This window comes from Mixophyes fleayi, chromosome 1 (genome assembly GCF_038048845.1).
Source record: "Mixophyes fleayi isolate aMixFle1 chromosome 1, aMixFle1.hap1, whole genome shotgun sequence".
NCBI classification, from domain to species: domain Eukaryota; kingdom Metazoa; phylum Chordata; class Amphibia; order Anura; family Limnodynastidae; genus Mixophyes; species Mixophyes fleayi.
The window spans coordinates 281,563,780-281,580,051 of NC_134402.1; the positions used below are offsets into that span (position 1 = coordinate 281,563,780).

General features: G+C 37.3%; 1 protein-coding gene across 9 annotated transcripts in view; it reads right to left on the reverse strand.

The window, feature by feature from the left end:
• Window positions 1–16,272, reverse strand: part of PTBP3 (polypyrimidine tract binding protein 3) — a 127,487-nt gene that overhangs the window by 62,248 nt on the left and 48,967 nt on the right. For 2 of the 9 annotated variants that reach the window (XM_075210959.1, XM_075210957.1), the window contains exon 1: window positions 13,407–13,673. The exons of 4 other annotated variants lie outside the window; for them this stretch is intronic. The gene's annotated coding sequence lies outside the window, so the exon portion shown is untranslated. Of the gene's footprint in view, window positions 1–475; window positions 562–13,406; window positions 13,675–13,770; window positions 13,790–16,272 lie in introns of those variants that run through there. 3 more of the 9 variants (XM_075210955.1, XM_075210953.1, XM_075210954.1) reach the window with 3 other exon arrangements.

The window sequence follows — 16,272 nt, forward strand, 5'->3', positions numbered from 1 at the left end:
TGAAAGTACTTTTTTCTTGGCTATAGGTACATTATAGGAAACAGTAGTCTGGCAGTCCAATGCAAAAGACATACAAGTAGAAGATGTGCTCCAGTATATAAATGGTCAAAAAACTGCTAATCTTAGTACAGGCAATATATCATTCAATTTATGTACAAAACGGATCATTTGCCCTTTCTGCATCCTAAAATGTATCAATACTTCACTTTAATCACCATGCTAAAAACACCAACCTCACTTTACCTGATCTACCTACAACCAAATGTAAATTAAACATTTGCAAGTGACTGTCCAAGGGACATATTCAAGTAGGTTTGATTGAAATTAGTAACGGTGAAATGCTGTTGTGATCATCATCATTTAATTATATAGCGCCAGCAATCTCTGTAGTGCTTTTCAATTGGGAACAAACAGTAATAAAACAATACTGAGTAACATATACAGAGAGGTAAGAGGGCCCTGGTCCCAAGCTTACAATTTATGCAAATCTATGTTGAAATGCTGTTGGTGACAGTCCTCTGTTTGCTTTAGTCCTGTTTCTAGCTGCATGACAGCTGGTCTTCAACTAGTGCACAAGTGTCAAGTCTGTAAGAACTCAATATTTGGGATTCTGGGTATCAGGAGATTTATACCTTTCTCAACACCACAGCAATTAAATATTCCTGTGTAAAAAAGGTACATATATTCTGTTACTATTACGTATGACCAGAAAATATACCAGCAACAAAACTATGCAGACTATACATTTGTCTACACAATTATGTTCTTATTTATTTCACTGCTAATCATAATATGCAAACGATTTAGTTCTACACAAAGTATGTATGATCCGTCCTGCTTCAAATAATGCATACTGCGCTAATAATGTTCTTGTGATGGCTCACAGGTAACAGTCATCAGTTTTGGACTTTGCTCAAAACATCACATTTGTTCCATCATTCAAAACAGCCCTCGGGTTTTAAAGACAGGGGGCTGATCATTACATTCTTTACTTATATGCACATTGGAGGCATAAATTTAATTTCAAAAACAAAACTAAGCAATGAATACTAGCCTGCTCTGTATACAGACAGAGCAGCACAACCAATAATTCCAACACATATTTGTAAAACACATTCCATAAATAGATCTGCGACATGAAACTAAACACCTAAAAGTTAGTATGTTTAAAGCAATATGCTTTTAATTGTTAGAACAATTCAGTTTGCCCATTACATATAAAAATGGAGGGGGCAGGGAGCCGTGAATCGTGGCAGCAATGTAATATTGGGATTGCAACATGGAGGCTGCCACCCCACAGAATGCAGGAAAATTGCCTGCTCTCCTGGGAGTCCCAGAGACCTACCTGAAATTCGGGAGTCTCCCAGAAATGCGGGAGAGTGGGCTAGTATGACTTATCTGTGGTCTAGATTCTAGTTTCTGAACAACCTCATAATAACAATATACCTTATAAACAATATATATTAAGATATTATTCAAAAGCATTAATAAAGAATAAAACGCTCATTACATTTGCATATAATATAAAACCAGCAGAATGATATACATTTACTCATAATAGAAGGTACTTTGAATACATTTACACACATAGCGGTATGTAGTATAAATAAATGGACCTTGGGGAATACGGTGTAAACATTTACTTCCACGTGAGTGTAAGTTTAAAAATTGAGTTGAGAAACCCATCAGCAGCATGTCCTATTTTTATAATCCCACGCCCCAAAAAAAATAAAAAAAATGAATATAAGGCATACGGCATGAAGTAACATGGACCGTACAGATCTAAATTTTATTGCAACAGACCTATACTTAAATAAAAGAAAATATTACAATATGAAATCTACATCAAAGGAATACACATTATAATTATTATTAAGTTCACAGAACTACACTGTGCCTTTAAAATGAATTTGCTTTTATGCACCAGCTAACACAGTAATTACATTCAGACCAGGGTGGAACTAGGTAGAACTGATAGTAGACCAGGACTTCGCACAGCCTGCAGAAAGGTAGCTTACTTCAGTGTTGGTATGCTACTCCTACAATTCCTGTAAACTTCACAAGGGAGTGAAAGTGTTGGGCAAAGCTGAAAAAAATAAATCTTTCATTTCTTGTATAAATGACAGATCTTTTGCTAAAGAGCATGAGCAGTATTGCTACATCAAAAGTGTACAAAATACTGATACATGAAAAATATATGTTATAGAGACTCAGCTAACTTGCATTAGCAAGTTCAGTGGTACAAATACATATAAATATAAAACACATCTACCTTTGTGTCTACTAAAACAAACAGCGGTGAGGTGTACATGACAAGTTATATGGGGATACTTAGGGGTATATTTACTAAACTGCAGGTTTTAAGAAGTGGAGATGTTGCCTATAGCAACCAATCAGATTCTAGCTTTCATTTCTTTAGTGCATTCTACAATATCACAGCTAGAATCTGATTGGTTGCTATAGGCAACATCTCCACTTTTTCAAACCCACAGTTTAGTAAATATACCCCTTAGACTCATTCCATTTAAAAACTCTTGGGGACTAGGCAGATTGACTGCCCTCACTGGGTTTTGTTAAAAATAGTAATATATGCCTTGCATACCAAACTGCAAATCTTCATGTCCTTAATTTTATTTTCTGCATAAAGAAAAAGCACAATAACCATATATTTAATTTTACCTTTACAATCGGTCAAATTTTGCTTTAATAAGTAATAATATTTCCAAGACATTACTAATGCTTGCCAAACATGAACACAATTGTTTAAGTGTTAAGGCAAAAGAGACATATACTTATATATAAAGACAGCGAGAGAAAGAGCGAGAGAACAAGAGAAAAACACAAAGACTAAAAGAAAGCGAGAGCAAGATAAGTACAAAGATGAAGCAAGAGCGAGTCACAAAGAGCAAGATGTACATGTCTTGGGGTATACTGCAATTTATGTATACACTCTCAAGCATATAGATACATATAGTGGAAGAAAACTGTCACAAATCCATAATTTGAAGTTGAATTTTGCATGCCCACTTCTAAAGCCGCCTGTAGTGTAGACTAATTAAGCGTACAGACATGGAACAAAAATAAATAAGATAAACCTAAAATTGAGCAAGTCTAGAAAAGAAATCCTTAAATACGATCGCTTAATCCATCACAGAGATACAATTGTGTTTATGTAATTGATAATCAAAGTGGTGTAATTTAGACAATCAGCATTATGTACAATATTTTGTAATAGATTCCAAGCATGCATACTATTCATTTGTGTGCCACACATACAAAACAATTGTATGATCTCACTAAATATGACTGGATTGCAAGTAAAAATGAGTATGTCTGTATACTCTTACTCTCACTTTGTGACATGTTGTGGGTGACGGCCCATCCCATGTGAATATGAAACAAATGTTGAATACATTCGAATCCATCCATGCACTTATTCCTAAAAATGTAATTCTTGTTCCAAAACAACATTTGCAGATTTTGCATAAGTCACTTTTGCAGTTGTTTACAAAGAATGGCGATGGTAGAAATGTTACACTGTAAATATGTGAAAGGGTTGATAGAATTTGCCATGGAGTTGATGGATCACAATGAGAGACAATTTTTCAAGATGCACCTTTAAGCAAAGTGAAATGCAGGTTTTACTGCCCAGGTCTAATAAGGGCAAAGTAAAAAACACTGTTAAAAAAAAAACAATCATTAAAATGTTTGGCTCAATATATTAATCACATACTTGCTAGTGTTACACTATTTTTTTCCAATCGTTCTGATGGGATGATGTAGTATATAACAATATAAATTTAATGCAATAACCTATAATGTTATCACATGTATTATTTAAGATCTATTTAAGCAAGTGGTTTATACATCAGCTCGGTGCCAAGACAACACTACATACTGTGGACACACCAGTGTCTGCATGATGGACAGAACTAGGTTACAGGGTAATGAAACCAAATATAAAGAAATATATATATCTTGTAGTAAGCATCCTCCCCTGCCCTCAACTAACATAAATATGTGATGTTCTGTAAAGAACCCCTGCAATTCAGAAAACAGACACCTGTCTATATGTAACTGCTGCTTGACCCCGACTGACAACCGTCAGAAAAGGCAGTGCAATCAGCACTTGTTAGTCTGCAACATGGACAGTGACTCTCTCCAACCAGTGCCTGTGGTAGAAACAAACATAGCACTGTTTGAATTTGCAGTTCCCCAAGTTGTCTCTGGTGGAGGTGCATGCTCTCAAACTGCGGAGCTCCCTTCAATATGTCGCCCACCATAGTTCTAGTTGGGGGAGGAGTTGGGAAAAATATAGTAGTTAAAAGACATCATTTTTATAGTGGATCTAACCTGTAAAGCCTGCAGTCAATAAATGGCAGACTGATTTTGCTCGCAAGTGCCTAATTTATATCATACAAACAGATGTGGTAACAATAGTGTAAACATAGTGGCGGATGCTAAATAGACCACTGCAATCTTACTGCATAAGGTCTTGACTTTCAGTTCCTCTATGATAATTATCACACAATTATGCAAGCTCAAACATATGCAGATGTCGGTCCCCATGTATGTTAGGAAGTGGATGGACAGGCATCTCCAGGTGCCCCTCTAGGCTGGGCTTCATAGCAGCTGCACTGGTTTCTCAGGCGGTAGTTACGCCTCTGACCACGCCCCACTTGCGTTCAGAAAGCATTGTGGTTTTCCAAAGGCTTCCTGCTTGTCCCAAGTTAAACACATTTACAGTTGGTTGGAAGCCCCTTGGAGGCAGGAAGGTAGAGTGAAGGTGCGTGCAAGCAGTGAGAGAGTACAGTAAGCAAATAATTGCTAAATAGTGAGAGGTAGACAGCTGTTGTCAGCAAGCATATTGGTTGCTGGTGCTCTACCCTTGGGGCAAAAATTATGCTGATGATGATCATCAGCCAAGGATCATTGTAGTGTTTAAAACATAAAATAAATAAAAATTAAATAAATTGCCTCCTTCTCCTACCAAAGTGATTTAATAACAAGTGCTCATCAAACATGGACTGGTGGGCGCTAATGTGGGGGGACAATCAGCACGGGTTCCACCCCACGGCAAAAACCGTAATCAGTCCCTCTGCCATAGTGAGACACAGTCCCAACCTGTTCAGCACAGTGCACGGTGGTGCTGGGGGTAATAATGTGTTAAAATTAAGTAAAGCCCCCCCCCCCCCCCCCACTACTTGTCCCAACACCCATACAATATGCTGCACAAAATGTAAAAAATAAAAAAAGAGAGTCAAAAAAACATAAAATACTTTATTTAAATAAAGACTCCCCCAATCCCTTGTCCACCATTCTATTACACATGTTATTCCAAAAGGGATACTTTTCTTTGTTCCAGTTTTAAATCCAATTAGCATTAGCGCCATCAAGCCCCGGCTATCCTGATCACCCTTAGGGGTGGAGAGCACATAGCTTTTTTTAAAATATAATTACTTTTTAATTCTAATTTTTCTCCATTAAAATGTCATTCATGGTCATCAAGTTGATGACTGGCATCTTGAATATGCTTTTCCGTCATAATTCATCTAAAGCGCATCTTGAATTGCTTAAATAGTAACTTTATGCAGACACATTTACATGTTTGAGTTGCACGTATCTTAATATATGTGCACCTCAAAATTAACAGTTTGCAATACGCATTTTACATCCGCATTCAGGACGCAAATACTTCCAACGCTAAATGACATCAACTGAGGTCAATCGAGTGATCCCAATGTCCTACCAAATGCAAATAAAACCGTATATCAAACAAGTTAGTGTTTGACATGCCGTTTCACTGGCATTTCAATTCACTTTTTTTCAAATGCAAAGCAAACACCTAAAAGTGGTTAACATGTATATGTGTCTGTCTATAACATTTCTGATAAAAAAAGAAAAAAAAAAAAAACTATACAAACGTACTTCAGTTGACCCATTTCTTCAATGAAACAATTAGCTAGACCAACATGGACATAAAGTAAAAATTAAGTGTAAAAATGTATACAACATATGTGAACAATGGTAACAGGTTTCCAAACATACTATAAAATGAGCACTGAAAAAAGTCTAGGCATTAAAACCCGTGTCTTTGATGACTTGACTAGACATTGAACAAAGACTTGTAAGCCACACATATATTACAAAGCACTGATTAATGCTGCGTTTTATTGCAGGTTTATTAGTGTATGCAAAAATGATACATAAATGCTCCAAAAAATAATATGGACACCGAAAGTGTTGAACTGGAAGGAAATTATACCAAAACTAGAACTTGTGCTTGCTTGGCGAACAGAAAGGAGGCCAATAGTGAAGGTCTTTCAGCTCAATTTCAATTCTCAACAACTTAGGCATCCTGTTACAAAGTGTCAAGCAGATAGTTATTTCTTATAGCAAAAAACACTGTGAATGCATTACACATATATAGGTATAATATGGTTTAAAACATTGATTCGCAATCAATATTCTCTATAAAAACACGTTTTAGCTGCAGTCAACATGCTGTTGATGCTCTATACGTTTGTGTGTATGAGACAACCTTCTTCCTAAAGCTGTGACAAGTACGGTATAATCTAACATAAGCTGGATATATCACGTTTGTCGACATAATTTATTTATATAGCGCCAGCAGATTCCGTAGCGCTTTATAATTGGAAACAAACACTAATACAATGATACTGGGTAATATAGACAGAGAGGTAAGATGGCCCTGCTCACAAGCTTACAATATATGGAAGTTTGATATATGAAGGGTAAGTGCTACATATTGCATATTGGTTCAGCCAGATTGCAAAGGTAAAAAGTGCATAGTGGGCAATATGATCCAGTCACACAGTAATGTTGGTGAAAGGGTTGTTGTCTTGTGTGAACTGTGTAAAGAGGGGTTAAGAGCATAGATGAGGAATATTATAAGTTTGCCTGAAGAGGTGGGTTTACAGAGAACGCTTGAAGGTTTGAAGACTATTTTATTGTGCGAGGGAGGGAATCCCACAAAGTGGGTGCAGACCGAAAAAAGTGTTGTAACCAGGATTGGGAGCCGTTATTGTGTGTGGATGAGACACACAGATTTTGAGCAGAACGGTGTAGAGTTGGGAGATATTTTGAGACAAATGTATGTTGGTGCTGTTTTGTATGTTAGTATTATATATTGGATTCGTTGAAAAACAGGCAACCAACGTAGACACTGACGAAGTGGATCTGCAGAGGTAGAACGATTTGAAAAGAAAAATCAATCTAGCCGCTGTGTGCAAATAACATTGCAGGGTTTAGAGTCTGATTCATGAAAGACCAGTAAGGAGGAAATTGTACCTTTTTTTCTTTTTAATTTTTTTACATTTCTAAAAGTAATTGCGATATAAAAGTATTTAAGGCATGGTGCTCCAAATCACTATAGGAATAAGTAAAATAAGGTATTCTGATAACCCAAGCCTTCCAGATAACATAACCTGTATCTGTAGAGAAGAAAAAGAAAGAAAAAGAAAAACATGCACTTAGTCTTATTTTGTATAAGTATACTGGAAATGTCTTCTAATGGCAGGTACATAGGAGGAGCGTCCAGATAGAAAGAGAGTACCTGCTCTCAGTAATGAGCAGAGAGACTGCTAATGCAATACCCGATATCATTGGGTAACATTTACTCTTAATTGCTCTTCTATGGCATTTGGGTATGACACTTGTACAGGTCTGCCACAGGTACTCAATATATATATGCACTTATAAATAGGTTGTGTGCTGGTATGAAATAGCAAATTGCATATTATGTTGGTAGTGCTTTAGCAAGTCTGTTACAAACCTGCGTGCAATCCTACAATAAGTTCCTCTACTTGCACAATTTACATATGTTGTTAGACCCCGTGTGTAGAAGCTGGAGTAAAGAGTCACAGGCAGCCAAGCTACCTAGTCTTATGGCAGGCATGCGGTCAAGGTAATATTTGTCCTTTATGGTTTTGGTAAATCTGTGTAAGTGGTCAGCGGTCATACTTGTTCCGTGTGTATGGATAACTATGCTCCTGTCCTGAATTTTGGATATCAATTTCAGTTGTCGGTTCTTATTCTCCTTATTCTATGTGTATGGAGAAACTAGGTAAGGAGGTTGACATTTCTGGGGGGCTCTAATTCACATTTTGCAGCTGGGCCTTAATCAATTCCATAGAAATTAACAACTTACCAAAGATGTTTCATGAGACTATGTCAATCTAAAAATAGAAATCACCAGATAGTAAACAGTGAGAGGTTAAAATGTTACCTTTTCGGACATTGTAAAAGAGTGTAAAGTTCTGGATACGTTAACAGTGCCTCCTATACCACTATACACAAGTAACCACTACCCTTACAGGAACGGTCAGTTCCGAGAACACCAATCACAGGACAATCCAAGTCAGTGCTTCACCACTGGGATTTGGAGCATGGTACAGATCAGTTTACAAAATTACAAAAACCTTTCCTCCTGTTCTAAGTGTTTGACTGTTTTACAGAAACACAGAATTACAGATTTCATCTGATGTTCCACCTCATATTTGCAGTTTACATTTTATTCTGTCATTTTTTTTACGATCAATTTGGTCTATTTCCTGGGTAAATTAATAGACAACGGTTTATAACGGCTGTTTATTGTTACATGTTTATACTATGTTACATATAGGGGGGAATTCAATTTGCTGCAAAGTGTCTCCGGAACATCCGGAACACATTTTTCGGCAGAGATTTTGGCACCAGCAATAGAATTTCCCCCATATACTTAAACAACTTTTTTTTAACACTTTGAAATAAGCACTACTCATGCGTCTTAAATGGTCATTGTTTTATACCTACTGCATTGTTACCAGAGCCCCACTCACAAATTGTTTGCTAATTAGCGTTAAATAGTTTAGATTTTAGTGGTCCATTTAGCAGGTATCCCTCTCTACTTTGAATCTTTTGAGATACATATTTACTGCACCTATCTGGCCACGTTCCCCCTATGGGCTACTGGCCCACAACAGACCGCAAAGCGCACTATGCGCCGCTGCCCTCTCCCTATGCTCTGCGCTGTAGGCCAGATCCATTTCCCTCTACTTGCCTTCCCAAGCACTCTTCCCTACCCCCAACAACCCACCTCACCCCAAACCCTAAACAAATAAAGTTTTGTTTTTTTTAAACAATTGAAGTTGTGTTTATTATTAGTGACATTGATTCTTATCTTTCTCACAAGGAGCAGAGAGATCGGCTGGGGATCCAAAGCTACTCCTTCCTTCACCAAATATGACTTATAGAATTATTGTACACAATGTTAAAGGTTTAAACAGCCCCCAGAAAAAAAAACTAAGCTTTATACAACTCTGAAACGTATCATGGGTGATTTGGGTTTTTTGCACAAAACACAAATATCTACATCCAGAAATTCTCTCCCAGGCATATTCCAACCACGAAATTTGACATAGTGGCATACAAACAGTAGAAACCTCCCCGAATCATTATCATCCTTTAGTTTTAAGGTACCACAGCACTTCACAGCCCCGGAAAGTCAATGTAGAAATCACACAAAAACGAAATCCTACATGCAAACAGAACAAGTACATACAGTGGAGGTGCAAACATGAAACAGGGTAGAGGGAGAGCTTACAGTCTAGGGATGCCATGTGCACCCTGAAACTAACATTTTGTGATGAGTACAGTCCTGATGGATTTATAGCACAAAAGTGAGAGTGATGTCCAAACAAAAATAGGCCCTCTATTCTATGTTTAAAAGTGAATACAAATTATTCACACTTTTGATTAATAAGTTCCTTTACAAAATGACAAAACTTCAGCAAAATAATCCATTTTACCATCTAGTATTTGCAGCCATGTAAGAGACATTCCAGTTATAAAAAGCATGATAAAACTAAAATCAATCACAAATGGACCTTGACCCACCCAGTCATCTGCACATGACATTTACAAAGATGCAGCAAGTCTGCAATGCCTCTAAGTGGAGTGCAAACAGCTGCCATCATTGTAAGATTACAAGAGGAACATGGATGATAAATAAACGGTCTCAATGGTCTACCTAAAAAGAAATGAAATGCTATCAGACATTACAAAGTTTGTGTGAGAGGAACTTTGTAGGTAATATCTTGTGATTACTCTACGTCAAGGTAGAACCATTTTAAGGCTTTCTGTCAATACCCACTTCAGCGACTTCATGATTAAACCAATTTTCCTCATGTTGGCTGCAGAGAGAGTAAGGCTAAGTACGATACAGGGGTTTCAGACGAATATTAGGCCAATCACCTGATAAACGACCGTTCCGCCCAAAATATCATTAGAGTGTATGCTGCAAAAATTGAACGATTATTGTTCTAAAGCTCATTGTATTGTTTCATTTGATTTTTAAAATCAGACTAAAAATGTTGTTCAATGTCGTTCCAATTCTGCAGTGTGTATGCACTCAGGACCAGCAGTGTCTATAGATCTATATGGAGTGTGCAGAGTCGATCTTTTCAGCCGATGGTTATGACAAATGAAGAGCACAGGTCTGAAAGTAAATCGTGCAAAATGTTTTAGTGTGTACACATGCATCGGCATGCTGATCGGGAATTTCTTTTTAATCGTTGGTAAAATCGTTATAGATGTCGCATCAGGAAAAAGTTTCTGTATTGTGTACCCAGCCTTTGTGATAGAAAATGCATTATTGTATATGCAAAAATAAATGTACCTTCAAAATGTTCAAATCATAGTAATAAACAAGTAACAAATGTGTATGTGAAGGGTTTTGCTCCCATCTTTGGGCCTATGGCACACTTGAGTGGAGTTGACCCACATGATAACCACTGCATAAATGGTACCTGAAAGTGGGATTGATCCTGGACAAAAAGTAACCCACAAATGCACACGGCGCTCAGAATGCTGACCTAACAAATATGGTGTCCTGCTTTCTTGCTTCTAACACACACTGGCGAGCTGTGGGCACACTCGTCACAGGGATCACTTCTTTCTACCAATCAAGTTGTGAATGTAACATAGGCTGAAAATGCCGCTGATGTTTAAAGCTTCTCTGTACACAAACCTTTCACTTTAAGGCCCAGATGATCAAACTACTATAAAGTATGTTCATGATTTTACATTATAAACATGAATTTTTATTCAAGAAAATATATGAACTGTACTATTGCTTTTCAATATACCTATAAATCCTAATTTCCTTCCATTAAGCACACACTATTTGAGAAAGATCTTGTAAGTTTAATAAATATTATAATATATATATATATCTTTTCAAACGTTGGCGGAAATTTAGATATTTGTTGTGCAGCCGAGTACAGGCTGCTGTTCTCTTATCAATCTGATTCAAATCGGTAAAGACAGGAAGAGTGGTTTGTATGTAAAGATATAAAAATCTCCCAGCTGAGAAAGCTTTTGTTCAACCTAATTTCTAATAAACTCTTGAACTATGTACATATATTTTTGCAGCTTATTTGTACCACTTTTTATGTGAGGCAACTTGTATCTAAGTCTGTTGCCTATCATTTCTGTATTTTAAATACCATTAAATCACACAGTACTAAATGATAAAATATACATTATAGTCACCAAGTGTCAGCAGAGGAATAACCTTGAGAAATAATCCTTCACAGATACCAGATCAGCTTGCAAACAGGGACAGAATAAGACAAGAACCCCTCCTCACTTTATAGTAGAGCCCAGGCTTGTTTTTTAATTTTATTTTGGAAAAGAGAGAGTATTTTTAGATTAAAAAAAAAACAAACAAAAAAAAAAAAACCCTCATTTATCTCGCTTGCTACAAACGAAAAATGAAAAGGTCATCGATTTAACTTCACATGTGCCGTTATGGAGAAAATTTCTCCCGATATGGTTAACGATTTTACCGACAACTGAAAGTCCTGGTCAGCAGATTCATGTGTACACACCCTACACAGTTTCCTTCAGATCTGTGATCTTCATCTGTCATAACCATCGGCTGAGAGGATCGTGACTCTAAACTCTATAGAGATCTGCTGGTCGTGAGTGCATACGCACTTAAGAATTTGCCCAACATCGTTCCATCGTTTTACAGAGATTTTTAGTCTGTTTATAAAATCAAACGAGATGATTTGTTTTGGAAAGATAAAACATGATGGTTGGAGCGAACACACCAGTGTGTTATCGGACCTAATGGTCGTTTATTGTGCGATTGGCAAGATAATCGGGTGAAAACCCTGTATTGTATACCCAGCATGAGACTTGGTCAGACCTGATTGTGTCTAACGTAGTCCTGAACAAAAACAGATGGCTGAAAAAAAGCACAGCATATGCAGGTCATTGCAGTATACGTACTAGGAAGTACATCCCCCTAAATGTACACAGCAACAGTATAAAACCAATCTGTATCAGCCAACAGCACAACATAATCACAGCAAGTTTCAGTGCTTCACTGTAACAAATATTTCTTTTATTTAAATAAACTAAGTTTCAAGTGAAAATCAGTTTATTTTATTATTATTTTTTACAAATTCATATTATCAATTATTAAAATAGTAGAGATACTAAATACGCACTGTTTCAAATGGGGTGTCACAATCCACAAAAGTTAAATCTGGAGCTTGCCAATTATAACCACTATGACATAACTGTGAGGCAGACTTGAACTGGTCTCCCTACTGTAAACAATGGCAATGTATAAGCATCAGCGGCCCTCACAGTCAGTTTTAAATGACACATGACCATTTGAAATCAAAATATTCTTTCTGTGACTGATCAGCTTAAACCAAATAGTAGAAGGACTACATTACAAACAGTGAATAATTACATTACCTAAAAGAATGAACAATAATTTTCTTCCCAAAATTGTTTTATACAAGCTATTATTGACATGTCATATTAAACATCTAATAGTATGATCTGGCAATATCTACAAGAGAGTCATAGTGCAAATTATCCCTGTAGTGCAGTTCAGGTTTTTCTTCTTCTTTATTCAGATACCTTCCTTATACTGGTATAGTCTTTATGACATTTTAATTAAAGTCTAATGATTTGTGAAAGACATTTTGTAATTACTGATTTCAAAGTATTTACACCATCATTATTAGTATACAACAAATGATTCGGCATTGCAAAAAAATAAAAATAGGACAATAGTGTCACACCCGTCAGACAGGCCAATATTTATTTAATTTCTGGGAGGGGAGAAGAAACATAGGAACTTTCAATATCAATTTGCACTCACTATATAATCACACACACAGTAAAGTCAGGTTTATAGATCTAAAACTCAGATTGTTAAGGTTCAGCCCCCTTTCCCATCAATCAGCCCTAAATATCAATAAGGGTGGGGGGTTGTCATTTATGTGTATTCAGAAACTGTAGTTGTGGAAAAGTTCCATGTAAAAGTATAAGAACTCCGAGCTCTCTCCCCAGACTCATCCAGAAGAGAGGCCACATAATACCTTTCACAAGTTGAGTGTCCACTCCCCTGGCAGGCGTTCAAACGAGATGGCAAAGTGAGCAGCACGGTCCAGCCGCGGGAGAGGGTGGTTTGGAAAACAAGCTGCCATGTAGGCCTCTAGCATGAAAAGCAGATTTCAGAGAGAGAGAGAGGAGAGAGAGGGCTGGGGGGGAAGCAGGATAGAAAAGAGGAAGCAGTGGGAGCTGCACGCAGAAGATAAACAAATTACCCTGACACAAAAGAGGGCTGTCATTTCAAGCAAACAGCACAGATGAATGGGAGAGCAGGGTGCTGGGAGGGAGGGGACAAATACACCCAGTTCTCCTCCACAGGTTGATTAGCGATGATCTCCCATAGAAACACACCTGCTGCTTGGCTGTAGCAGGAGCAGCTGCTGGCTGGGCCTGCCCGGCCTCCTCCTCCCTCTGCCCGGCCTGCGTGCAGCCGATTGTCTAATGGATCAATTATTGAAGAGAAACTCTTCATCTTGTAACAAGATACTATATTCTAACAAAAGCCTGGGCCACCTTGTCATTAGACAGGCCAACGCCACGGGTCTCACAGAGGCAGAAACAACAAGTCAGTAGGAAAAGCATTATGCTGCTGTAATACTAATTTTTAAAGACACTTCCTTTAACAACTGAATAATAAAATAATTGTTACACATTAGAAAGGACTAATTAGTTTTACTTAAAATCAAAACAATATATATGTGACAACTTGTAAAGAAAGTAGTCCATCATGCATAATATATACTCCACTCTTACAACAAAAGGTGATGGGGTTCACTGTGAGATACACCTTAGAATTAAGATGCTGATGACTTTAAGGGTGGACTAGCAAGAGACAGAAAAACAAACAGTTGTCACAAAAATGTGTTTTTATAAATTTTTGTTACTAATATATGTGTGAGTGCTGTGTTGCCAGTAGGCAAAGGGTTAAGTCCCAAGCTGGGAGTCTAAGCATATGTAAAATGTGTATTAAAAGGTATTTTCAATAAAAATGTATTTACCTTGGTGTATGAAGTGCGACGCCGGTTAGTAACAAACCTGCAGCGCCAAAAGGGTTAAGTCCTGTAGCTATGCGCCGAGAGTATAAATGGATGTCCCTATGTGTTCTTTCAAATGTACTTGAAGTAAAATGCTATGTACTTAAATGTATTACATAGGAATATCACAGGGAGCCCTTGGCATGTATATGAATTTCCAACAAAAATCTAGACTTGTGGTGGTACATTTTAAAATGTGTTTTTCCATACCTGCTGCTGCAAGTAGAACAAACTTGTGTTTGATAGTTATTACAAGATATTAATAAATATATCTTAATCAAATCTGTGCGACTGTAGCCAAATGTTTATTTAAACTTTGCAAACTAGTAAGATTCTGTTGAAAACATTATACCAAACAAAATTGTGGTGTATGTAGTTCCTGTTTAACTGTGTGTAGGATATTCACTCTTTGGAATATGTACTGAGAAGTACAACAGTAAAGAAGCATGTATAAACACTGTCACCGTTTAGAAAGTTTATTATATCAATAGCCACAGATTATAATTATATATATATATATATATATATATATATATATATATATATATATATATATATATATTCATTACTCTTGTTTTTTTTAAATTGATGATATCCTGGAACTTGATCATTGGTGAAAGCGATAAACGCTAGGCAGTGTTGATGGAGGGAATTGCTATGACAAGCATGTTCAAGAAGAGTAGAGTATTCTATCTTGCACATCTGTTAACCTTTTCACAGCTGCTTCTCCTTATTCCATGTCAATACTCTAGATTTCTCAAAAATTACATCTTGTGGGCATCCGTTCGTTTACTGCAACATCACAAGGCACTATAGTTCAGCTGAAGAACTATATCCCCTGCAATGCACGAATGCACTGTGGCTTGTAGCGTGGACATTCCTTTGGAGCAAGGTTGGGCCTCTTCATGACAACAGCTCCGCTCCAATGAACACAGAGCGTCCTCATCACCACATAATACAGCGTTCTGATGGAAAGGGAAGGGCTGCCAATGGGAAACACATAGGCCCTCTGGCAGTGCTCCTGGTCTGGACAGTTACAGGCCTGGGACAGCTGTTCCAAGTCCCCACCTATGCCGTCCCTTGGTAGTGGCACTTTATGCGCTCAGTGTATACCTGCCACAGGAACTCGGAGTTACACATTTTATATTTACCTGCACACTGCAGGCTGTGTGGACACAAGGGTCCTGTCACAATACTGCGGATACACTCATGTCCCTAGAAACTAGAAATGTTAGCGCCAGGCAAGAAACAAAACTTAAATTTGAGTAGTCTACATAAAACTATAGCCAATTATGTTCTGTTAGACCGAAAGCACTGCAGGCTCACACAACCACATGGCAATCAGCACACTGTTAATGCACTAGGGCACAGTATGTGGTCATTTCATCCTTATTATTAAAGATACATTACCTGGACCCCCTCAACCAACTATATTTTAAATACAGTATATCTATATGAATATCCATATTAAGAACTTATTTGAAGCTATATTGTAACATAATAGAGGCATCCAATACACCACCCGAAAAATCAAACAAAATCAAGCAAATCTCACATTGCACAAAGACTGCTGTACAATTTATTTTTAACGCTAACTATAAAGACATTATAATACATTTAGGAGTCACACACTGAAATATCGCAGACAATATTTATCAATTGACCCAATGTTGCAGAGTGTGTATGGGGGCTTACAATGACCATGACCTGTGATAATGATCCTCTGAAATTAATGAGGGTAATTATCAGGCACGCCAGGGAAATGCTTCCGCAAGGAAACTGCCATTAGCCCATTTTCTGGTTACATTGCATACTGTGA